Here is a 25,557-nt window from a genome sequence, read left to right as displayed (position 1 = left end):
GAACTATTTAACTCATTTTAGATGACACAGACATTTCGAGGATGGATGTGAGGACTAGGTTTTCTCAAATGACTTTGCTCCACAAGCTGATCTTGGAAATTAATGAAAACTGTACTTCAACAGAGAGTGGATGCTTCAGGAAAGTCTGCAACGTAGCCAGAATTCAAAATCTGCAGATAGTAGATACAGGTCCCACACATCTTCTCATCATTTCTCTTCGCCCTCTTCAGGCTTCCCCCTCCACTTCCGCCTGCTGTGCTCTAGTCTTCTATCTTCCTGTGTTCATCCCTTTGTACCTTGCCTCCCTCCTCAATTGCGGCTGTGTTGCTCTCATTCTGAGCACGTTCACTATACAGCCCTGGGAAGAGGAATTAAGAGAACAAGGCTGCGTCTGGAGAGGGACGGGCAAATAGATGTGGATCGGGAACACGGGCTGCAGGTGAGGGGGGGCGGAGGACGCACAAGTCTTCTCTCTTTACTCAAGGGAATGATCTCCTTATATTGGATCAATCAATCCTTTTTTTAATCATTATCTGGTCAAGATGGAAGCACGAGTGGGAAGCTATCTGTCTTCAACTGCATCGATTTGTCTCAAGTTCTTCCTCCTTTACTCACACACTTCTCTGTCTTCCTAACTAAACATTTCATGACATTCCATACCAGCAGCCAGATCAGGTTCCACACTACAAGAAACTCGACACGACACACCCACTGCACCTCTACCCCCCCGCCCAGCGCCACAAATACAAACATACACACACGGTGTAACGATGGCCAGGGTCTTCTGATGGAAACACCGGCTGCAAATTGCCACTAACCACAGCAGGCACACTCTGCTTTATGGAAATGCTTCAGGAAAATATATTGTGCATGCAAATGTGTGAACGTGATGAAGTGATGGAAACATCTCACTCAGAACAATTTGAATCCCTTCATCACCTCACGTCACTCAGCTGTCTCTAATCCTCTGGACTCAAAGAACAATGCTGCACAGCCACTGTGGATTGATACTCAACACACCGGCAGGAGAATCAAGAAACAGAATACAACTACAATTAGCCAACCTGGAACAAGAGATGATAGGCAGACGAAACATTACCTTGTGTGTGTGTGCGTGTGTGTGTGCGTGTGTGTGTGTGTGTGTGTGTGTGTATGCATGCGTGTTTACCTACAGTCAGGCTCCGTCCCACAGCTGAGAGAGGCAACGCTAACATCCAGACACTGCACACGCTCCACTGTACTGCTGCTGCTGCTGCTGCTGCTGCTGCTGGCGGCTTACCCTCCAATATGAAACACCCACAGACCGGCTCCCTACCTATAGCTCGCTCACACACACATGCACACGCACACACACAGCAAAGGGCAACCAGCTGTTTGTCTTGCAAACCCAAAGTGCAGCCACTCAGACTCACAACTCTCCCTCACTCACACTCTTTCTCTCTCTCTCTCTCGCTCTCCCTCTATCTCTCCCCCCTCTATCTCTCTGTCACTTATGCACCAACAACTGTGTGTCAATGTTCACAGTAGACAAACTAATCCACTGGGATGGACCAAATATAAAAAACATTAATGGAAGTTCAATCTCAAACTCACTTCCAGCTGCAGACATCTGCGTACATTTATCCAGTGAGAGAGAGAGTTTTATCTGCGCCCCTCTACTCAGCTGGGCATTTTATAAAGATTACACATACACACACTTAACTGAACAATGTAACAAAGAGAATGCGACAGAACGCTGAGTGTGCGAGGATGAATTACAGAGACAAAGAAAGAATTGAGGTACAAAGGACTTGATGAGAGCAGCAGTAGCACTAATACGGGGAGCATGAAGTCCTCGATCAGTAAATGGACAAAAGTTCAATTGCAATTTATAGCAAAGTGCTTTACGCCCTCGCTCTCAATCATCCACAACACACACCAACAATGCCATTGGTGGCCAGCAGGGGTACTTGGGATTCAGTGTCTTGATCAAGTTTAAATTAATTTCCCATCGCATTTATGACAACAGTGTTTTGGCAATGCAACCTTTATTTTTTTTAATTTATATTTAAGATCCCTAATGCATTAATGTCATATTGGCAGACGAGAAAGAGCAAGCAAAATCACCTTCTGTTCAGACTTGGGAGCATTTATGCTTCACTTCATGATGGATACTCTATCTGCTTGCCTTGCAGTGACTGCATCTAATGACTATTTACTGTAAATAACCCATATTAGACACTTTAGCTGTGTTATCTATTTGGAGCAGTTCATTTACGAGTGAAACCAGGAACAAATTCCATTCAGAGTAGCTGAATTGATTGATTAGTCTTAATAATGCATTTTAATTAGATATTATGCCAACAAAACACTAATTTCCAGATTTACCCATTTTCGTCTAGCGCTGGCTGACATTTACTGAGCTTATGTGAATGTTTTTTCCTCCTCAGTTTTTCACAATCCCTGAACAGTATGACATGAATTGTGGCATTATTTTAAGTTTCTTTAGAATTACATCTGGGGTAAATGTTGATCAACCCTAACCCTAACAGTGTCCAGTGTTTCCCCAGGATGGGGGTGTATCAGCAGAGGTAAAGCGTGTGCACACACACACACACACACACGCAGTTATACATTGAATTTCCTGCATTACATTGAATGCCTGCTAGGTTGCTAAATTGTTAGCTTCTGCAGCTTCTTTGTTGATGTTAGTGATGCCTTTGCTCACGCCTGGGCCACACTGGCGGCGTGAGCTTTGCATGTGTTTTGTCAAACATCTTGCTTTTAATTTATGTATCCATGTTATCAGGTTAGAGCGGCCATGCATGAGATACGCACAACACGGGCGCGTGAACCATGCTGGGCGTCTAGAGAGTTGGAGTCTTGACTATTTCCTCAACATGCTGTATGCAGCTCACAAAAAAATAAAAATGATCTTTCTCCATAATTTCAATGCCAAGCTGTCAAATATGTCCCAAACAAATATTTACAACACCTCATCTATCGATTTCAAAGTAAAAGCACTCAAGGCTTCATACTGAAGAGTCCTGGTATATTTGAGTACAACTCTATGAGACACAGCAGATCAGTGACGCAGGCCTTGTGCACTACACTTAACGCCACTGTGGCCCTGGTGATTGCAGCTGTGTTTAATACCAAACACATCGTGAGTTCAATTAAGGCAGCTAAAGTACAGAGTTCAATGACAGTTAAATCAGGAGTCCTCCAAACGTGTTGATGCTGCACTAAATCCTGTCACCACCAAATCTCCCTGATTTAACAAGATACACCTCCGCAGCCTTCATCATTCTTGTCATTTGTGAAAATCTACACTGAAAAGCAAGTCAAGTGGCAAATTGGGATCTTGAACAAAAGAATGTTAAAACCTTCCCTCTGAAACCAATTTACCCCAGAGCTATGGAGCCACAACTTTCCAGCTGAGTAGCAACTTCCCCTTTAGGACATCAAGCTGAGGCGGATCAGTTTTTTTTTCTTTTTCTTTTCTCACAGTTAATTTAATGCTGTGTGGAAAAAAACAAACAAAATGGCCTTAGGCGAAGTTGTCTTAATGATGCTGTTCGACTTTGCTCTGTTCAGCGATACTGCAGAGAATCGATAAAAAAGATTGAAAGATGATAAATACACGCAGATGTTTGTGCGAGCTTCATGTTGCAAATGTTCTTAAGATAACAGTATCATGCATTCTCCTCTTGAGCTCATGTGTCAGCTTTAAATAATGTAAAAGACGGTCTCTCCTCTCCCTTCGTCAGTTCCATCATCATGCTTTTCTGAGTCCTATAGCTTTTCATATCACACATGTGGAGAGTGCTCCTCACTACAAGCTACCAGTCTTGAGGAAAAACAGAGAGCCGCATACTGGGAGAAACTGGGAGAGGGATCACTTCAAAAATAAGAGAGTTCTATTTTGGAATTATAAAAGAGATGGTATAAAACAGTGGGAAAATGTACTGCATCTTAGATCGACCGGAAAGGTGAAAAGATAGGAGAAAAAGAGAGGAGAGAAATCAGATGGTCAATTTAGAAAAATCATTCTGACAGCAGCATAGGGAGTCACAAAAAAAAAGCAGAGACAGCAGAGAGAAAAAGAAGCTAAATCCATCCTGGGAAGCTCGCACAACATTTCTCGCTCTTTTCTGTAACATCTTCCTGAGCACTTTGCGTTTGCGAGGCCAAACAGACGGGTTACCAGGCCAGACAGGGGGGCACGACAGCAGGGAGGTGCCACTCTGCTTCCTGGCAGCGACAGCTTTGCAGAGTCACACAAAAAAACTCGACACAGTGAAAAGAGAGAGCAGAGTTTGTGTGTGTGTATGTGTGTGTGTGCACTTGTGCTTCTAGATCCAGTTTGAGTTGTAGACCTGACTGAATGAAAGGGAGAACATTTTGTTCAGTTGAGCATTAAGACTTGTGTTTTGGTTCAAGATAGACTGAGGTGTATGTTAAGGGTTGGGATTTAGCATTTAGTTGTAATGGCTAAACACACAATATGTCACTTCGGCCACTAGGGGTCTACCAATCAAAAAAACAACGAAAGACTTTGCAGCGTGGGATCATGGGAGTTCCTCACAACCATTGATGATGAAAATCTGCCTGAGGCAAAAATTTTGTTTGCGGATGAAGTAATGTAATAAAGTTTTAATTACGTTACGTAGCCAACGGCAATGAACAATTGTGATCCAACATGAGTGACCAATACAAACAGTAGAAGGAAGAAGTGTGTCCTTAATCCTTTGTCAGACGTTGTGTACTTTGGAAGTTGCATCAGAGATGGGCAAATTCAAGGGGAAAGCGAATATGACTCAATTAAAAGGTGATAAAAATGACACATCCAGTTGTCTAGAATAAAATAAATCATTGTTGGAAACATTTTGGATAATGCAAGAACAGAAGTCAGTCAGAGGAAAAATATATAAATTAAGTCTAAAAGTCTGTAGACATTTTAATGAAGAATGAACTAAGTGAGGGGGTGAAAAAGCGGTGTCACACACGTAGAAGACACCGACGAGAGCTTGTGGTGATAAGAGCTGTCGGCTGCACCAGGCTGCTCCACCTGTCGCCTGAATAATGTGGAGGATTAATTGCTGTTGTGGACCTGTCAATGCAGAGATTCTCCTTCTTTGTTGTGCATGTGTGAAAGGCAGACTGCGGGTAAACTCTGCAGCCAATTCTCCGGATCATACTGTCCTGTCATGTCTGGGAACGGCTTCTGTCAGCAGGTCATATGACCTCAGTTTGCTGAGCTCAATCCGTCACCTCACACACTCATCCGCACAGCCAAGAGAGCGACAGAATAACAGATTAAACACAATGTTGCTCACTTCTCTCAAGCTGTAACCACAAAATGGTTTCAATGCTTCAGTAGTGAAAGCATATTTCCCTCAAGTCAAAGCAATTCTGACAGGTTTGGAAATGACACATGACCTTTGAGGCTCAGAGAAACATAAATGCACGTACAGTAGAGTATGTGTGCATGTGTGTGTCCTAGCTGTGCACATTCAGGTATATTTAGAGCATGTAATGATTGAGGCTATACAGCATAACCTTTCAGCACTGCTCGAGGAAATATACACACACACACACACAAATATATATATATATATGATCTCTATTCCCTTCTGAAATGTGTAATGCTTATCCTTTTCTACAAGCCACAATACAAACAAACACACCCATGCAATGCCTCCATGTTTGCCTGAATCTCCTGTGTTGGCATGTGTGCACCAGTGAACCCTGGAGTGTACACCATCTGTCTGTTTATCACAGAGTACACACGCACGCGCACACACACATGCACGCACACACTCACACACGCACATCACAAACACAAACACCAATACCTCAGTGAAACACAAAAAACAATCAGACACAGCATTAAAACGACTTAATTGTTTTAATGTTGTGGCTAATCGGTCTAAACATACACACTTAAGTTTCAGTCGTAAACATTGGAATGACATGACAGTGGAGCTGACACAAGCTCTTTGAAGCCTCTGCAAACGTCTCCTGTCCTCCCCCATTACTCTTCTGCTTTGGCAGAGTTATCAGTGAAAGACAAGGGAAGAGGCACAGGTTTTTATCAGTATTGGAAGTAGCAGGCAGGCCCCGGATCAGGCAGACAGATGAACAAGAAGAGAAGTGGAAGTGATGGAGAGATAAGCAGAGGGATGAGTGCACAGACGCAAAGGCTGATTTATTTAGTTTCATACCCTGTACCCATATAGGTGACATTCACCTAGAGTACAAATAAATACTTAAACAAATGTCAAGCAGCAACCAGGAGTGGCCTCTACATGCAGTTATACAGAGACAGAAAAGTATCCATCCCAGCAGGAAACAGAGCTCTCCACAAATCAGGGGACCAGGTGACACACAAATGATGCTTGAGATCCGCAATTTCTGCTGCTTTTGTCCGATTGTCCCAATTAATGTCCTCACTCCTCATCAATTGTTTTTCTTCTCTTTTGCTTTCGGACTCCTTTTAACTTTAAAGGAGAGATGGGTTTGTGCAAGCTTCATGTTGCAAATGTTCTCTAACATAACAGTATCATGCATTCTTCTCTTGGGTGCATGTGTAAGCTGTAAATAATGTAAAAGACAGCCTCTCCTCCTCCTCCCCCTCCGTCAGCTCCATCATCATCCGTTATGCCTCCACATGTGGAGAGTGCTCCTCACCACAAGCTACCAGTTCAGAGGAAAATACAGAGCCTCATACTGGGAGAACTGGGAGAGAGAGATCTGTTTTTGAATTATAAAAGAGAGGCTATAAATTAGTGAAAAATATATACAGCATCTTAGACGACCCAAACGATGAATCAGTCAGAAAAGCTCTTTTGCTTTCTGACTGTAATTTTCATTGTAAAGGAGAGATACTATTCTTTTTACTTTTGTCATATCCTCTTTCCTGTTACATTCATTTAGCAAAAGTTGTTATAAAGTTAAAGAGCCTCAAGTCAGCAGTAAAGGGAGCTCCTCTCCTCCACTGAACCCCCTGAAATGCCCTCTCAGCAGTAAGATACCTTTGCATCATTGTGACATAACGCACATCTATGGGCCAGATATAACAAAGGTGGAAGCCAAGGTTTCCTGCAAACGCTGGAACAGGTTGATCATCAAAACAGAGAGGGGCACCTGGCCAATCAGAGTAGACTATGCTTTATTGGGATGGGGTCTTAAAGAGACACAAGCTAAAACCAAGCATTTCAGACAGAGACTGTGTATGTGTATGTGTGTGTGTGTGTGTGTGTGTGTGTGTGTGTGTGTGTGTGTGTGTGTGTGTGTGTGTGTGTGTGTGTGTGTGTGTGTGTGTGTGTGTGTGTGAGCGTGCATGCGTGTGTGTGTGTGTTTCACCCACACGCCCATTGCCTTTCTATTGGATGTTTGTGCAAAGTTGAATTTGATTGGAATAGTCCTGTTGAAAGTCGATAACTGGAATAATTGTGTATCTGGAACATGATATGATCACCAGTGCACAGATTTAACAATAAGCTGATTATTCAACAGTGACGCCTGGTCCAACTTTTCTCTCCTGAAACTGATTCCTAATTCTCAACTCAGAGTATTTGCCAAAACTGAGGACCAATCTGATACCAGTGCTTTTCTTCTCTCGCCAAATGTGGAACTCACTGAGAATCACTTTTACGAAAGGTAACATAAAACACTGGGAAATTGCCTTCACTGTTTGATAATAATAAAGCTACAAAGGAGGAGACCCCTGGGCCCGGTTGAACCTTAACAGGCCATAAGAGATATGAGGAGCTTCGAGAAAAGAGCTTAAGGGTTGCTTCTCCTTCTCCTTAAAAGGGATTGCAGACGAGGTGGTTTGGGGATCTAATCAGGAAGCCTCCTGGGCTCTTCCATTAGACCAATTTATGGAGGCCACATGCAGGTTGGTGCTTGGCATCACCACTGGCATTAACTAGACACAAGCACCATCAGGTCTGCTGCAGAGCAAGACAATGTCAAACAGAAGGAGTCAAAAGTGACTAATATTCTACATGAGAACAAATTTGCTAATTATTGTAGAAAAACAAAGATTCAAACAAATCGTAGCAAAATGAAATCCGAAGGAGATATAAGACTGAACAGTGTTAGGAAATTAAATGAAAGAGAGTTTCAGGTCAGGGCAGGTGAAGGTAACAGAGATGCAGACATGTATAAAGAGCAGAGCCTGGTTCAAGGCTGAGGAGCCCTGATGGCTGCCAACACAGGAGGGTAACACACTGTCGGAGCCAGACACCCCCTCCTGGGAGAATCCCTGCTTCCCTGGATCCATACATGGATTCATCTCACTGATCTGTTTACTTTTGTCTCTGCCAATGTCTCTGTCTGTCTCCCTCTCCCTCCTCCTCCTCCTCAACTTTGCTTCATCACTTACTACATGTACTGCTGCCACCGTCCAAATTCTGACCGAGTCGATGAGTTGACAAACCCTCGGCTCCCTTTGTTCCCATTCTCTTTTTAAATTTGGGTAACCTTGGACAGCTTCTGTTGCAGACAGCATCTCAAAGACAAACTAAAAGTAATCTGACACATAAAAAAATCATACAGAAGAATACAAATTATACATTGAAAAAAGTATTTGTGACATCCCTATAGGATGTGCCTGAGTCCATTGTTCTGCAGCTACATTTCATGTTACTGAAAGAAAAATGACAGAAAATAGTAGGCCTGTACCTCCTGAAGGAAGTATTCTGGGGTTGAAATTGGCATCTCTGTTGACAGTGACTGTAAGAAGTGTTATTGAAGTCCACAGGACTTGGACTCAAGCCCTGATTTTGAGGACTTGTGACTGGACCATTTACTGTCTTTGCTTTGCTACAATTTGTCACGTCTCCCTTAGATATCGTCCCGGCTCCCAAATGACAGAACGAGCTTCCCATTGACATCGGGACTGCAGAAAGTCTACAAATATTCCGCCGCATGCTAAAAACACATCTCTTCCAACTACACCTTGGTTAAAAAGATGATGGCCAAATAACCTCTAACTACATAAATGAAATGTTATGTAACAAACAGTAAAGTAGAATGCTGGATGCAGGTGCAACTCAGTTTTGCATTTAGCGCTGATCATCAGGGAGTAATTCTAGACGACCAAAATCCAGGATGCAAACCGTGCCACAGAGCATTTGAAATGATAGGACATTTTTCAATTCTATCTAAGCAACTGAAAATACACATTATTCAGAGTGAGTTTTACTTTTTAAAATCTTAAGATGTTCCTATCCTTAAATTTTACCATTTTCGTTTGTGACACCTTGCATCTATTTCCTGCAAGATGTTAAAATATGGTATGGTCTAGGCCAGACATGGGCAAAGTACGGCCCACTGAACTTGTTTTTTAATCCGGCCCGCCGAACTTGTTTTTTTTTTTTTTTTAACTAACAATTTAGTAGCAGTTAAATGGCACATACTTATCGCACTTTGTAGTTTTGCTTTATTTTTGAAGAAATCATACTTTCTTGATTCTTGTTGTTCTGGGTTTGAACCCTCAGGGTTGAATGTACTTATTGTAAGTCGCTTTGGATAAAAGCGTCAGCTAAATAAAATTTGCCCGGGAGTGTGGTGTATAGGGCTTGAAAGGGCACATGATCTCCCTTCACTTTTTCCCTTAGCCCTGTGAGCCCTTCTGTTAAATGAGAGGATCAAGAAAACGAAAAGTGGACAATGAGTGCCGAGTGTTTAACATGGAGTCGACAACAAAATACTTTTTCACTGAAGTCCAATCGAAGGCTGCATGCCTGATATGCCGAGAAACTGTCGCAGTTTTCAGGGAGTACAACATCAGCCGTCACTTTGCTACGAAGTCAGTCAACGCAAGAACCGGTGGCTGCAGCTCAGAGGTTGGCGACTAATTTACAGACTCACCAACATTTTTTTTCACAGACAAACTGCGATTAAAGAGTGATCTACCAAGGCATGTTTTTTGGGCGGCATTCGAAATAGCAAAGGCTAGCAATCCTTTCTCTGAAGGCAGGTTCATGTTAAATGGCCTTGCAAATAAGTGCTTTGCTACTTGGTTAAGGCCAAATCCTTTCATAACTAATCTCTCACCATAAACAGCTTGCATTCCGACTGAGGTGTGTGTGTGTGTGTGTGTGTGTGTGTGTGTGTGTGTGTGTATAGCAGCCTATGTTGTTTTTTATATTTGCTCTGGTATTGAATTTGATATCAAGAGTTCAGAAATTCAGTGGTATTGGTGCAGACTAATTCCTGGTAACTGTAATTGTTGTTTGTGTTAACTCTGCATTGCAGGTCATTGTAACTTGAGCCAAAGCAACAGGCAACATAGGTCATGTCCTCATTAAAACAATGCTAATTCTAACTTTTACAGCACATAAGCAGCTGTCCAGCTTTTCAATGTGTCTCTCTGGCTGTGAAGCCTCCTGGAACGTAACACTACTCAGTTCAAAATGTGAGTTAGCACGATGATGAAGACATTTAAATGAGGTTTGTCCATGAGGGAAGTTTATCATGAATGACTTATTCAGTGTCTTTTCCGTGCATTAGAAGTGTACCGTCAAAACGTATCTAATGCATCCAATTCTGAAATATTCAGCAGTGACAAAAACTCTGATGTATGGGTCAAATGCGTTTCTCTTATCTTTATCATCTGATGTGTTTTATTTGAGGCCACAGACATAACTGTTTGCATCAAAATAGCTCCACTGGACCAAAGGGCGACTGACTGGATGTTACCCCATCACATTGCCTAAGAACAATGCTGCGCTGTCTCACAACCCATTTGTTGCAGACACAAAAAACACAAGATTCTCAATTCTCTTATAAAGGTATTCCAGTTAATAAAAAGCCTAAAGAAGACAAATGTGAATTGATTCAAAAGCAAGTTTTTAAATATCTAATAATCTGCAAATTACCCACAAAGAACCAATTTTTACATATTTTTACATTTCCACTATATATGGTCAACCTAGTAAAAAATATACCGTGTTGAGGTAATGGGGTATTATAATAAAATACACAGTAATAAGACAAAAGTTATCTTATTTTGCCTATTAGCTCACTATATAGTCCCCTTTCCCATTAATGGAGCTCCTTATACAGTGAGAAATGTGATTTCAGACACAACCTATGTTTTCTGACATGTGAGGGTGCACGACTTTAAACACAAGTATATAAAACACTACTGGACTGGGTAGTGCTGCGTTTTGCCAGTAAAGAGTCACTGCTGTCATGCCATTAAAATAAAGCAGAGTAATAAACAGAAATCTCCTTTGGGAGCCTCCCGGTGAGTATTGGAAATTCTTTTCTTTAAATAAACAAAGACAGAGATTGTATTCGACTAATAAACCATCAAAAAGTTCCAGGGACATTTTGTTATAATCAAAACTGATTATAGGATCAGTGTGCAGTGCAGTTATAACAGGAAATGATACATAAAAAATGTAATACATCGAGACCATTCTGTTAACGAGCTTCATCATATATTACAGTCACAACAAAGGGATATGAAACTCACCCCTGACTCTGTGGAGCTCATAGTTGAAACAGTCCAATGTCTCTCACATTCAACAGGCTGAGAAGCATTAATGGGTGATGTGTGTGTCTGTGTGTCCCATCCATTATCCAGTGTGTCAGCTGGTGTGTCAACAGCAGATGTATACACCAATGGGAATCCATTCTCACAGCTTCAGAGGTCACCAGAGAGTGAGCAGCACACGGAAGGCCAATGAATTAACACATTTGTGAATGAATGTCTGACACAGACAGCCTGTCAAGTGCAACAGGAATATGATCCTTCACCATATATAGTCAAGTCAACAGTCAACAATACCCCTCCATGTCCCTGATATGTCTTTGAGAATCAAGAGAAATATTCAGTTAATGATAAATGAGGCAGATGATGAAAGGCAGGTCAAAAGAGCTGTAATGAATATAAGTAAAAATGGAAATGAAATGAAAAGTAATTGCGTGAGGAGGAAAGTCTTTTAGTAGACTATGACCTGTGGTCGTAATCAGGACTGACAGAAATAGCAGCCACCTGTTGGAGCCCAGCACAGAGCAGCAGACGGGTCTCTGATGGGAATTGGGACAGAACGCAAACTATTACAGATATTTCTGTTCCTATTGATCTTATAAATAGATAGATAGATAAAGGTTTTCCATTGATGTTGATATGACAACTGTATAATAATGTGTGTGTGTGTGCAGGATACACATTGTCATCACTAGTAAAAAAAAAAATCTGTGTAAAGTTTTGGTTTTGTATTTATATAGCACTTTTTCTGGTCTTGATGACCACTCAAAGCTCTTTACAGTACAGTTTTACATTCACTCTTTTACATACACATTCATACAGTGCATCTATTACCAGCACTTTGTTGTTTCATGGGGGGCAGTCCGGGGTTCAGCATCTTGCCCAAGGACACTTCGGCATGCAGATGGGGAAGACTGGGGATCGAACTGCCGACCTTCAGGTCTGAGGACGACCGCTCTACCCCTCAGCTGAGGGGTTGTCATTTCATTCTTTAAGATATGATAGAAGGTAATGTAAAATAGTCTCACATTATATTGCACATTTGTTTAAGATAAATTATTTGATAAATACCATTTTTTTCACATGTAATTGTTTGTCTAATAATTAATCAGACTTTGAATGAAGATGACAAACAGAACAAACTGGCGACAGTAACGACATGGAACCATAAGAATGAGGAAGAGAATTTTTTCATTAAAATGTTTAAACCCTTTTAATTCATGTGGGTAGTTATCTATGTAAGCCCTAACTCTGGCGGTCTATACAAATCCAACCTGTACGAGCTTTACATAAATCATTAAATGTTTTAACTGCTGCTATTCATGCTGATTTGATCCATTAAGTAAGAAAGGGGTAAAACCCACTTTGAGTGCAGCCTCACAAGTCCTGAAACTTGTGTTGCTAGGCAACATCTAAAAAAGAAGGGGTGCATTTAGCTTGCGGATTAAACTTCTTCACCTGCAAACACATTATAAAACTGGCTCTTATTAAAGAGACTATTTTAGCTTAAGAGGACTGGGACATATGCGCAACGAGTAAGCACTACTCAAGTGTTCAGTCAGGTAAATCCACACTGACTCAACCTCTGTTCAGCCATCTCCGTCTGTCAGCCGCTCTGAGGAACTGAAAAGACGGCAGCTAGGCATCCACTCTTCAGAGGGGGCACTGCTATCAGAAAGTTACTGGATATAAATAGTCCTACTGAAGGCTGCATGAGGAGTAAAAAAGATGAATACTGGTTAGTTTTACGTTTTTGATTCATTGATTCACTGCCTTCAGTGAAACCAAGTTAATTGTGACTATGGGAACCTTGATCAATCATAGATATCACTGAAAGGTCACATCTTGTAAAGAGCTGTGTGTTTCAATAAGCACACACGAGGATAAAAATCTACCTAGAGTTTGTGAAAGCATGGGTGTAGCATCATGTGGATGATACATTTAATTAGAAAAGTGTGTTGTGACCATGAGCTGGGCGAGTGATGGGCAACAAATGCTTCTGACAATACTTATTATAGAACCATATATCGTAATACACGTTTTCTGTGTTGGTGTCCGGTTAGCAAACGGTAATCCACACCTTCGAGAAAGGACACTGAGACACTGTGGCTTTGGTATACAGGAAAAGGAGGAAATAACTTTTTTTTCAAATCACAAAAAAACACCCTAATGGCAGCAACTGGCAGAATGGAACATCTCTTTATCAACAGGAGGCCCTGCAAGACTTGGATCAACAGGATGGTGAAGACACAGAAGCAAACTGCAGACCTGCCCTCACAATTCCTCCTCATGGAAGATGCTGTGAAAGAGAGGATGACCGAGCTTAGACACAGCGGAGAGAGCTGATGGTGACATCACGCTGGCAAGGGAAACTGGAGGAATACCAAAAGAGTGCGGAGGAGGATGTGGAAGATGAAGCAAAAATCGCTGGACCTGGTGACATTGAGCTGTTCTGAAATACCCTCTGGCACAAGCAGCAGCTCCGTGATGAGGGAGAGGAACCCACTAGAACACGAGCAGGGGAATTCATCAGATGTCGCCATCAGATGTCATCAGAAAGCTCAGTCAATCTGTTTCACACAAATTCCAGCTTCATGAGACGGTAACAACGACCAGTCTCATGATATAATAGACAACAGGCTGTCTCTCCCTCTCTGCACCATACAGGTGCTGCAGTGTGCATCACTGTGATTTATGAGTTGCTCACTGGAGGAGGAACTTTCTGGAAACCTACAGTATGTTTCTTTCCAGCTGATTGCCTCCTCTCCTTATCCTCATCCTCTCCCCTCCTCAAAAACACAAGGTGCACAGAGCTCTCATGTTCTTCAAAAATACATTTTAAACTGTGAGATTTATTCAGCAGCTCACCAGGGGGAAGAGTTCTGTTGCTAAAACGGTATGGCGGAGATACAGATCAAAGGTTTCCAGACGCCTACATTAACTTTCATCTATCAGGAAGAAAAGATATTGGTGTGCATCCATCTAAACGCCTCTCAAGCTGTAAAACTTCAGAAAAGGAAAATATCACATTTCCGTAACATTTTCCATACAAGGCATAACAAATAGAAATTTCTATGATTACGATTTTCTACCTCGATAGAAACTTTTACTTCTATTTATGCGTTAGATCACAGCTCTGCTTGCATTTAATTGGATATAATTAGATAAACTCATTATAATCATATATAAAACCATTAATATAATTTATATAAATAATATAAATAATGAGGTGACTTGAGGCCACAGCATATATTTCATAACATTTTCAAACTCAAAGCCTTCAGTGACCCTTGGTACCCTACAGGTGGAGGTGTTGTCTTCCTGTTTCTCCAGCCTTTTTTCCGACACGTAAAAATCTAAAATAAATTAGAGTTGTGCTTGAGTTTTGTGTTCAGGGTAAATCAATCTAAGAAGAAAATATATTTGTATTATTGTATTCAGTGCCCTATGGTGGGAATAACTGAAATCATTTAACCTGATGTGACTTCAATCAGTTGAAAAGAAATGAGTTCGAAATGACTTCTTCAGATGATTGATTTTCTAGCGAGGACAAAACTCCTCTTCATACTGTAGCGAAGAGAAAAAGCAGAGTCTGGCTGCCGTAGCACTCAGGTCCCAGACCATGATACGGGACTGGACTGAGCAAAACACTGAGAACAGACTCTGGTGTCTTATTATGGCAAACAAGCACAGATCATCCAGTGCAGCAAACAGCTGGACACGCGAATGCAACATGCATGTATACACAACACATGAAGGCACATGCATCTAAAAGAAAATGTTGGATAAACCTGCAATAGCCTATTTGGAAGTCTGACTATCTCTCCTCCAATAAAGTCACAAATTAAAAAGACGTTATATTTGAATATAAATGGAAAAAAAATGGGTTGTTAACCTGACTGTTTATAAATCAAACAAGTTGCTGACAAGAATGGATGAAGTACAGACATTAGGGGCAGATCATAATAGATCTTTACCGATTAAACTTGCATAAGTAAAAGTAAAAATACAACAAAAAAGATATATAACTAAATAAATATAAAAACAAAATATAACTGGGTCATACACCACATGCACACCTGCACATGAACAGATGGTGTAACTTATGTAATTTAGCCTTATCCTAAAGGCTGTTTCACTGCAACCTTTGAAAGTAAAATATTGAGAGAAGCTACATTTTCAGGGAGAAAGACCAATTATACAAGCATTACAAGCACTTAACCTCTCCCATGAAGAGATTATGATTTATGCATGAATGGTGTCCATCAACTTTTTTAAAGCTGTAAGCAATAAGTGCTTTATAATCACAGAGAAAAATTGAAGTGTTTAGAAAGCGGTGCAGAAAGTAATTATGATTTGATATTAAAGGAAGGTCAAGCATCACATCCATCTAGGATCCGACTAAAACCTCTCTAATGGTATCCTGACCGTTTTCTCTGTCTTTTCTGCAGAGGTCAACATCAGCTTTGCACCAGTAGGTGGCACCAAGTCCAAGCACTTGGACAATTCAGCTGCAGTGTCACCAAAGTTCATAACCAATGAGTTATCTCTCTGAAGCAGGTGAGACACTGATTTCATGCTGTCGGACTCATTACTAACAGGCGGATGATAACATCAGCTGATCCTCAGTCTGCTCGAGAGGCAGCATCCCAGAATGAGAGTACTGCAGAGAGGCTGCTGTCTGATAGTTCCTGTTATGTGATGGTAATATGCCGAAATGATGCTGCTCTCAGTCAGAGCCCTGAATAAAATCATAGCCCCACCAACAAAATGACAGCTTCACAGAGAAGCTATCAGAAATAACATTTGTGATGAATCTGAGATTTCAGGGAAAACACCTGAAAATACATGCAAAATATATAAATTATGTTGAATATGGGCAATTGCTGTTTCAGGGCTTTGTATTATTTATTTACAGCAGCAGTAACCGAGTTGATCTGGGATCATGGCCAACTGTAAAGGTCAAGTCTATAAGCCATGACTGTTAGAAAAGGGATTAACGGTTGATCATCTCTTTAGCTTTCGCTAACCCCCATGTGTAAGGGGGAGATACAGATTACTTTATGAATACATTTTTTCATAAAGACCTAACAATACAAACAATACAATACATCACCTTACACACAAAAAAATAATATATCATTACATGTTTGCTCTCCTTTTTCCAAAAATAACCAGGCACAAAATGTATAGATTGATCCCTCACACTATATCAAACAGTATCAATGATCTAAACTACCGTACGGATCAGAAGGCGTTCCCTGTTTGTCACCACCGTCATTTTCATAACATCTGACACGCACAATGCTTTGCATTAACAAACCAGGCCTCCGTGGTAAATGCGCTCAGTTGTGCTCGGCTGTGATGAGGTGCATCCTTCCACACCAGTGTTTCAGGACAGCAGCAGTCACCTCCGCAGGCGGCAGTCTGCTCCATGTTCAGATGGCAAACCAACAAAAAGAGACTAATAAAGGTTTGTGTTGACTTAACCTAAATCTCTCTTTTAAGAGTGAACTTGCCAGAATATAAGTTTCATGTCAATGGACCTAAAACAAAGGGCTTGGGTGAGTCAGAAGTCCAGCAGCACTGGTCATAACCTATGTTGATGTTATCCTCCTGTTCTACAGTATTTCCCTGTGGTCTTTACTTCACTTTTTAAGGCAATATTTCGGTACCTGCACCACACGAGCGAGACCTAAATCCACCTTTTTTAAATCTAAATTGCTCTAGGCATCAGCTGAGTGCATAAAATGTAAATCTTTAATTAACATAAAGTGTTCTGATTGTAATGTAATGTTGGTCGAAACACAAGCGGCCCCTTAAGCTGAACTAATGTAGAGTTAAAACATCATTTAGAATCGCCTTGAGCAAACTGAGGCACATAGTGGAATCAGATGGGCTTCAACCAGAGTCCAGTTAATTAATCTAGTATAGGTCAATGGAGTACATAACACAAAGCACCCAGAGACACTTGCACACCATTGACTATATATAAAAGCCCCTTAAAGTGAAACTGCAGTGTTGGTGGTTAACCTAAATGGGAGGAAGTGGGGACACGTGGACAATGAGTTGCATAGACTCAAAATAGTGACGCCATTAAGTAGCCAAAGTTATGAGACACCCACATACTTCTTATTAATCCATTCCTTGATTTAACCTCTGAGCCACAGACTATCACTTTGCATTATCAGAAAAACCAAACCGAAAGAAAAATGTAATTGAAGAAATCATATATTTTAAAAAACACAATTTATAAAAACATACTTTATGGACTCATATCCAGTTTGGAACTTGCTATCTCAAAGCAAAAAGTTAATTCTTCTAGAAAGAACAAACAGATCATAGGATTTGTATGCAAGTTTCTACTGACCAGCTTTTATTCAGCAAAATTAACTACAGTGGAATCTTTGCCTCTAAATCAGTCCCAAAGTACCTGGAAGTGAAAAATTCACTGAAAACAGGCCAAACGTTACTGAAAAGACGTCCAGTAAAAAACATGAGGTGGGCGTTTAAATCTCACTTACAAATATTGCCCAAACTCTACATTAGTATCACCAACTTCCATCTGTGTCTCTGCTTCTCTCTCATGGATCAATACAGTGGCTTTTCAGGCGATTACATCAACTTCCCAGTAAACCCCATTAAGATGCTCCCCCATGTTCAAGACCTTTAGATTGATTAAACCCTTTGTCACAAATTTACACGTCTTTAAAAACAGTTAAAGTATATGAAATTATATTTGAAATGTTTACAAGTAACACGTTTTAATTAAAGCAGTTTATAATTTATGCTACATTGTAAAATAAAGCCATCAACATTGAAAAAGTAGCTTACTGGTAAACTATAACAGCAGTTCTGACAAAGGTCACATTAGTCATCATTTTGTCTTTTGCTTATCCTCTGCCAAAAGCTAATTTCTAGAAACAAAAGCGACTACAGAGGACTGTCAGGATATTTAGATTTATGTTAATATGTATCAAATAAACTCAAATGAGGAACCAGGGTGACAATATGGAAATCCGCTCATCTAAGATTCTCTAGTGGGTATTTTGGCAGAATGGACCACATTCATATTAAACAACCAGTGCACACTGGGAAAAACACTTGGGTCCACGATGAGAGGCGCACACACACGTCCTCTTAATACGCAGTAATTCCAGCTCCCATATTGATCACAATGGGCCACAGGAACACGCCGCGACTATTGGGACATCTTCATCAATGCTGCAGGGAAGCTCATTTGCAATTATTCAATATTCCCTCGCCACTGAGGAAGTGCGGTCTACATTGAGTTGCAAATCATCTGCGTTTGATTAGCATGCGGAGTAGGGAAGGCATCCCACAGACTTTGGTCACCACGTGTTGTTTTGTCTGATAGAGAATGGCCAAGGCCCACCTGTGACATTTCATTACCGGCTGCCTGCGTCTGCCTGGGTTCGTCTTTTCATCTCGTGCATCCGACCCACTTGTAAAAGCCGTCGTAGCTCAGTCTGCTGCTTGTTAAATTTTCCAATCGTCTTTGTCTGCGCTCTCAAACGAGAACATGAATTTACTCGACCTGTCAGACAAAACAAAGGAATATCTGCTTCCTGATAAACAACAACTCTCAAACAGCAGCCTATTGTTGGCTGTCGTATGTTATTTGACTACTTTCCCTATGCATACACACAGACACACACACGATTCTCGACTGATGATTAATGTGTGTGGCGGGGCAGCATGAAGCGTTAGAAAGCTAACTTTGGCCTGACCTATTGATTGAAAGGCCGACCCATCTCCTCCTGCTGTGTCGTTTCTCTGACCATGTTTGCCCATGTTTTTTGGTCTCTGTTAATGTATTTTGATACGATACATTTTGCCTGATCATTGCATCTTGCTGGACCTAAAAAAGAGGAGACGGAGGAAGGAGTCGATTCCGAGTGTAATACCAGCGCCGCATCAATCAGATTTGTCTCCGTCTGAGCAAAGCTGCCATTCAGGAGGATACACCGGCCCTCCTGAGTCATTTAGTAGTCTACACTGTGACAGTTAACCTTGTTTACAATAACACTCGGGCCTCAGACTACCCAGTGACTGTGTGGGCAGGCCTCTGATTACATTAGCCGCATGTGTATGGGCTTGGCTGTGTTTGTGTGCGTATGAGGCTGTGGACGGGAGAGACCAACGCCGGAGGGTAACACAATGTCACAGCGCCCAGCCCGTCTCGCAGCACACAGTCTGGGCTTCTGACGGCGGAGGAATTACTTAAAATTTGTCCTAACAAAGCTCTGGTAAAGGAAGAGTGTTGTTATCCGAGAGACTGACACTGGGATCAGAGCAGAGGACATGTGTCATGGATCAGGGAGAGACAATGCAGGTAAGGTTATCCCTGAAGGACCTGTGACGAGTGATGGAAGGAAGGAAAATGAGACCTTTTTTTTGGTTGAGGGCAATGACTGACTAACTTGGAAAGATTGTGCCCTTGCTGCAGGAACATATACTGTTATTTTCAATTTAAACTGGCAGTTGAACTTGGTGCAAAAAAGACTCAACTTCACACTCGAGTGAATTTGTTGATTCCAGTCGATAAAAAAGTTGATAGCTTGCAGCTTTTTTCTTTTATTATATCTTTGTATAACTCAATTAATCTTTTATTTTTTCACTTTCGTTCAATACAGGCATCAGCGTTACCAGCATTAGCAGATAATGACTCGGTTCCCAGTTGAGTTCGGAAACCATCAATCATCTACACTCACGTTTTGAGTGTCGGGGAGGGAGATGGGACCAATCCCAGCTGACATTGGGCAAGAGGCGGGCTACACCCACGACAAGTCCCCAGCATATCACAGAGCCAACGTAGATACTCTCATGATTACACAGGCAATTCTGAGTCTCCAATTAAAATGAGTTACAGTATATGACTGTGGGAGGAAGCTGGAGTTGCTGGAGAAAACCCACGCAGATACAAAGAGAAACTCCGCACAGAAAGAACTTTTTCCTGGGAGGTGACAGTGCAAACCATCTCACCGCTGGGTTGCCCTGAATTCTCAATAGAAAAGAAAAAATAGACCAAATATGTTCTTTATATATGCAGGACAACAACTTTCAATTAAATGTTCTCAAAATTTTTGGTGGGAACAAAAAAAAAAAAATTGAGATGAAAAGACTCAAAACTGAACAATTCCCCCCTGGGATCAATGAAGTAATTCTGACTCTTCTTGCAGGGAAGAAGAGTCAGAATTTCTGATGCCATGCTTGCACTAAATGGACAGAAAGCCCATATTGTATATATTTCATATTTACATATATTTTTTAAATCGTTATGTGCTTATATTTCTACTCTTGTATGGAGCTATTGTAACAAACACAATTCCCCCTGGGATCAATAAAGTAATTCTGACTCTTATTCCCTGTAAAAAGAGAAGTCTGACTTTTCCAGGGAAGAAGAGTCAGAATTACTTTATTGATCCCAGGAGGGAATTCTGTTTGCCAGCAATATCCTCACATATCCAAGCATGGATATGTGCGGATATTGCTGGCATTGTAATGAGTCCAGTCCATTGACTCAGAAAGTAGAAGTTGTTTAGTTGGATAGCCACAGGCAGGAAAGACTGCAGCGCTCTGTGGTGCATTTTGGTGGTCTCAGCCTTGCACTGAAGGTGCTTCCTGTATGACAAATCGAAAGCAACATGCTGTCAGGTGACTTATTCATAGCATAGTTACAAGGTAACACTCACATTCATACATGCGGGAAATTAAAGCTTTTGGCGCACACAGGTTTGAGGTTTCACATGTCTTCAAATGCAGACAGGCCTTGGAAACTCATGTGAAGCAGAAGCAACAGTTCAACACCTTTGGTCAACACCGGAAATGACTGAGCCATCACATCAGCTCCATCTAAATTAAATAAAAATTTGCTGCCATTAATAGCACTTGCCCTGTAAAACAAATCAAACTGTCCATCGCAGGTTGTTCACAAACATGTCCATCATGGGAGAGACCGAGGTGGAGTCAGATATGTGGGAAGCAGACACCAGGCATGAGACACTATCACACAAAGTGAGAGCTAAAAATCGATCAACTCCATATAGTGTCTGCCATACTTTCACCATGTGATTTCTCTCCACCTAGTTCTTTTTGCCCAGACACCTACGGGGTCAGAATCAATCATTTTCCTCTCAGAGTCTGTTACAGCCCACCCGGGGCTGTAATGAATCCTAATTTGAGCTGTCATCAGGACGCCTTCAGGACGAGGCCGGGCTGTTCCCATGTGACCGTGAAGCTGTTTATCCCCCCCCGTCATTCCTCATCTCACTGTCACTGCATCGTCAAAAAAAGGAAAATAACTAAAACAAATCGCCTGTAAATCTGGCATGCAGGATGTACCGACATCTGTAAACTATCGGTCATGGTTCTGATAACAATTCAGTAAACGGATTAACCGATTGCACCACGTCTGACGCTGCTGTGTGAACAAGTCTCACTTTACATTATTTTACTCCCAGGACATCCTCAGACAAGCTGCAAGATAAGAGGATAAGGAAATGGTTCCCGATCATAAATTCTGATCCTGAACATGTTATCAGCTCCACATTTCTTCAGATACTGCACTACTTAAAAACTTTAAAAACAACATACTGACTCAGTGGTTTAAAAAGGACGAAGCACTTGTCCAGGCCGTGTTCGCCCATAAACAGGTGTATAATACCTCATGTCCAAACATTACCACACATTTATAGGAAGAGAAAAACCTGCCAAGCATATTTTACATTGGGTATATTTAGCATTAGGCTGTTCGTCTCTGTGACACAAAAACCTACTTGCCTGGTTCATGTGTGTTAAATAATTTAAAGAACTACATAAGAGCTGAGCGAAAGGATGGAGGAAGGAAAACATGAGTGCGACCTCAGTGTAGAGTACTGTGATTTGTTTTTGTTGTTGATTAAATTCACTATTTCATTTAGAATAAAAATATGTAAAAAATACAGTGGTTTCTATTTAAAATCCCACAGATCTACAGCCATATTTATCCATAACTGCTCTGTTTAAGTATCCCACTAGTCTGGTTTAAATGTTCCCTTCCACAGTTACCATGGACAGTGACACTTCCAGTAAGAAACCACAGGAAAGCAGAGGCATGGCTGCACGTGTTGGAAATTATGCCTAAGACCTTCTCACCATGATCTCTGCTGCATCACCTCTGCAGAATCATTACACAGAGATGTCAGTGCTGGTATCAGGGGCCGAGCAGGTGCACCGACCCGGGGACCTTCTCGCTGTGTGACACACATCTTTCTGTGTTTGGCGATGAACATGTTCAAACATGTGGAAAACTAATATGTCCAGCATGGCAGAAGAGACCATGTGTGAGCACAGTAAACTGTCTGGAGCAGGCAGCTGATGCCAGCGCACAGTGAGCCACAAAATCACCTCTACTTTACCATCCCACATCTCTCTAATAACTTATGATCCATCTCCATCCAGAATATTCCATTCAGGTCCTTTTCTGGTTATTTCATCATAGTGTTTTTATCTTTAACAAAATACAGAAGTTATCTCTATATTCAATATATAGATATATATATATATATATAGAGAGAGAGAGAGAGAGATATAGATAGAGAGAGGGAGCTCTTTTGTCTCCTCCTTTTCTCAATAGTTATATAACTTTTGAGAAAAGGAGGAGACAAGATATTTTTCATTTATTCTTGTTCCTCATGTTTTTAATATACAGCATTTTGGTCAATTATGGTTGTTTTAGACATTTTCAATGCTTTATAAACTTGACTGGTTTCGAATTGCTCTTTTGACTTGCAACTTGCATAACATGTTACCCACCAGTGTACAGCTGATGGCAAATGTTCTTCAGCAAACTAAACTATCATGTTAAAGTAATGAGGCCTGACTGACAATGAAGCTTAGAAATCTGTATTATGGGAGACTGAGAGCAAGGAATTAAGCAAATAAATAAAATATACAAATAAAATGCAGCTTCATTTGGTCTGCAGGTCTAAAACCCACTCCAAAAGCAGTCTAAAAGCCAGTCAAAAACTATTTTGAGAAGTTGTTTATCACTGATTTAAGTATCTTCCTCCCCTGTATTTGAAACTTATTGTTTTCACCCGATCAGAGTTAAGTATCTACATCAAAAACATACCTCACCTCGGTCTGACAGTATTTAAAAGTAATGCTGGGCTGCAGGTGAATCGGGTAACAACAGAACAACAACTCTTTCTGACACTGAGGGTCAGAGAGCTAACCACTCCAGAGAAAGACAGAGGTTACACCAGAGAATGGCCCACTTTGCTACAGAACACAACACAGGTATGAAAGCGTTGTTGAAACCGCTGTAGATCCAATAAAACTCATTAGCCTGAATGGAAGAAGAGACTACGAAGGGATAAACCCAGTTCAATTTAACATTCACAATTGAAGAGATGGACTGAGGAGGAACACAATAAATACAATAACCACACCAACTCATCTTAAAGTGAATACTCAGTTAATCGAAACATAACTCTTATAACGACTCTGTATATTGATTCAAAATGTACAAGTGATTTACAGAAGTGAAATATGTGTTGAGGGGATAATACTGGGAAGATGACGGTAATAAATTTTGATTTCAGTAGGTGCTGACACACACACACACACACACACACACACACACACACACACACACACAATAAGATGCAACTGTCCTGCATCGCCAGCAGCAAAAGTTAAATGTGCTCACTTTTACTCTCTCTGCTGAGTCAATAATGGAATCACTTCAGAAACTTGGCAATAATCCCCCCAATCCCTCATTTCCCATTAAACTATGCAATGTTTCATTCCATATATTCGTACTCAATTTATGAAATTGGGGCGTGGAGCTTTATGCTTTTACATTAATAAAGAAAAGTTTAATACACTCCCCTAATGCTGGGTTTTCGGGCATGTCTGACGTTGGGTTCTAATCCTTATTGGAACAGGTAAGCGCCCATGCAAATTGAATCAGGCATGTTCAATAGAATATACTTGATTTTTCCCTCGGGTAGAAAATAAAGAATATATACGTCCAATCTCATCTCTTCTTTCTTAGCTTTGCTCATCTTTAATCTTCCTTTATCACACTTCACATCATCTTGCATATTTCCTCATTTAATCACAACTCAGTCACCTTATCACATTTCATTATCTCTCCCACCCGGGCTGATCTCTCTTAATCCTATTTATCTCCTTTCATTACACATCATCTCGTGCCCCTCTTTGCTTCATTTCATCTTTCTGTAACCTCATTACATGACAATTTTAGATCATGCTGTATATCTGACATCATGCTGCTGCTACTGTAAGTAGTGTTTGCCACTGCTCTGTTCTTTCCATGTGGAAAATCCAACAAATGAATAACAGACTTTTTGATAAACATGGTAACAATAGGAGGTAAGTAATGGCTTACGCTGAATGCTAAAACTTTATTTGGCAGAGTGAGATCTCTTGGTATTATGTAATTGACGTGGCGAGGGCAAGATCAATTTCAATGAAGTCATAATTTATTTCCTTTACCTCTTCAGCTGAGTGCAATGCACTTCGGAGAGATTTAATGGATGGGAGAACTTTGGCACCAACCTTAGTGGTCTTGTGCGGCAAATTACTTTCAGACAGCGATCTGGATGATGCTCAGAAGCAGGTTCTGGAGCTCTTCAGCTGTGAGGTGAGATGAGAAGCTTTCCAATAGCTGCTACACTGATGAGAAGGCACTTATGGTCTTTCACAGGTAGTCATTTATCTTCTGTATTTCTTTCTTACACTTGGCAGCGGGACAGAAATGACATGAGTAGGTCTAATGAATAGAAGTGATATCAGGGAATGAGTCCTGAGAGACGTCCCACTCTCATCAGATCTAGTTTACTCCAGCTGACGTGGCCCTTTGATGGGGTTCCTCCTGGGAGACCCTGACTCAGCACCTTGACTGATGTGATATACACAACATCCATCTCCTACACTGTTGATGGCATGCCTGTTGTACATACGCCTACTGGGCCACTTTGCATAGAAAGGGAAGACATCGTAAAACCCTTCAGCATGCAGGCAAGGACACG

General features: G+C 41.1%; 1 protein-coding gene across 1 annotated transcript in view; it reads right to left on the bottom strand.

Annotated features, from left to right (window-relative positions):
• The window catches only part of LOC133001936 (multiple C2 and transmembrane domain-containing protein 1-like), a 133,564-nt gene that overhangs the window by 107,004 nt on the left and 1,003 nt on the right, over positions 1-25,557 (bottom strand). The window lies entirely within an intron of this gene.

This window comes from Limanda limanda, chromosome 5 (assembly GCF_963576545.1).
Source record: "Limanda limanda chromosome 5, fLimLim1.1, whole genome shotgun sequence".
Lineage (NCBI taxonomy): Eukaryota > Metazoa > Chordata > Actinopteri > Pleuronectiformes > Pleuronectidae > Limanda > Limanda limanda.
This window is presented reverse-complemented; position numbering and strand designations above follow the sequence as displayed.